General features: G+C 47.6%; 1 non-coding gene across 1 annotated transcript; it reads left to right on the forward strand.

The window, feature by feature from the left end:
* Positions 1 to 1,243: 1,243 nt before the first annotated feature.
* On the forward strand, positions 1,244 to 1,316 carry TRNAK-UUU (transfer RNA lysine (anticodon UUU)). The gene has a single exon. It is a non-coding gene; the product is annotated as a tRNA-Lys (tRNA).
* The last annotated feature ends 633 nt before the right edge of the window (positions 1,317 to 1,949 follow it).

Raw genomic sequence — 1,949 nt, forward strand, 5'->3', positions numbered from 1 at the left:
ATGAAGTAATAAAGAATGCAGGAATTTGAAACAACACTGACTTTATTGCCTCTGCAAGCAGAGCTCAAAGAGGGGAGGGGAGCACAGCCTCCAGCTGCTATGACATTCCAGGCAGGATTTAATCTCCATTAGACAAAGCTTAAAGGAGAGAATGACTTGGGAGTCATTCCAATTTTTGCCCAGGCACCCCTGGCCGACCTCACCGAGGCCAGCCAGGAGCACTCACAGGACGAAGATGATGGATACCAGTCCTACTGTACCATCTGTTGTCCACAAGGGATGCTGCTGTGTAGCGCTGCAGCACCATGTCTGCCAGCAGCATCCAGTAGATATACGGTGACATTGAAAAAAGTTGAGAAACTATTTTCTTCCCTTTGCTTTAACAGGAGGGGGGAAGGGGTAGGCGATGACATATACCTTGAACAATGGGCGACAATGTTTTTGACCCTTCAGGCTTTGGGAACTCAGCCAAGAATTCAAATGGTTTTCGGAGAGTGCGGGAACTGTGAGATAGCTACAGTCATCAGTTGACCCTCCCTCCGTGAGCGTCCATTTCATTCTTTGGCTTTCTGGTACGCTTGTCTCAGCTCCTTATGTTTCATGCACCACTGTGTTGAGTCCCTGTTGTGGCCTCTGTCCATTATAGCCTTGGAGATTTTTTCAAATGCTTTGGCATTTCATCTTTTGGAACGAAGTTCTGATAGAACAGATTTATCTCCCCATACAGAGATCAGATACAGTATCTCCCGTAAGGTCCATGCCGGATCTCTTTTTTGATTCTGGGACTGCATGGTCACCTGTGCCGATCGGCACTCCACGCTAGCCAAACAAGAAATGAAATTCAAAAGTTCACGGAACTTTTCCTGTCTACCTGGCCAGTGCATCTGATTTTAGATTGCTGTCCAGAGTGGTCACAATGGTGCACTATGGGATAGCGCCCGGAGGCCAATATCGTTGAATTGCAGCCACACTAACCCTAATCCGACATGACAATACTGATTTCAGCACTACTCCCCTCGTCGGGGAGGAGTACAGATATCGGTATTAAAAGCCCTTTATATCAATATAAAGGGCTTCGTTGTGTGGACGAGTGCAGGGTTAATGCGATTTAATGCTGCTAAATTCGATATAAACGCATAGCATTGACCAGGCCAGAGTGAGCAGCAGGTTTTCCCTACTGTTTCCCACTCTTGTTTTCTTGAGTAGTATCCCCTCTGCACCAACTTGCTGTTTTCTTTCTTGAACCTAGCTAGCTCAGTTGGTAAAGCATCAGGTTTTTAATCTGAAGGTCCAGGGTTCAAGTCCCTGGTCAGGTGATTAAACTACTCCCAAAGATCTTAAACTGTCTTTCTGGAGTCCTCTCTGATGTTACTTTTTCTCTTCAGGATTTTCCCTTTCCTCAGAAGGGCCTTTTTGTGTGTGGGTTTCAAGGAGCAACTTCTTGACAGCCCCTCTGTACTTGCAGCCTGGAGGAATAAAGACCTCTGGGCATATAGCATGTTCCTTCCCTGTGTGAGCACGCGCACGCACGCACACACACACACACACAAAATTTCCCTAAGAAATTAGAATGACCTGCTGTCTTCCCATATCCTGCTGGACCCCCAAACGAGGATGCTCTTCAGCCTAAACCCGTGCCCTCTTTTCCCAGTGCCCCTCTGTCCCAACCCTCAGTCCCTCCTATGTACACTGTTCCTTACTCCCAACCAGAGCCTACTTCTCTTCACCCTTCTCCTCTGTCCCAACCCACAGCCCCCTCCTATTCCCAATGCCTCTCAATCCCAACCCACAGTTCCCTCCTTTCCTCCAGCAGCAGGTGCTTCAGATCCCCTCAGGAAGATTTTCTTGCAAGGTTTCGTGTATGAGTCTGCATGTGGATTTTACAGTATGTTGGAAATATGTTGGGTTGCTTGCCGAAATGATCACTCTTGGCTGGTGTTGGATTCCCA

This window comes from Gopherus flavomarginatus, chromosome 20 (genome assembly GCF_025201925.1).
Source record: "Gopherus flavomarginatus isolate rGopFla2 chromosome 20, rGopFla2.mat.asm, whole genome shotgun sequence".
Lineage (NCBI taxonomy): Eukaryota > Metazoa > Chordata > Testudines > Testudinidae > Gopherus > Gopherus flavomarginatus.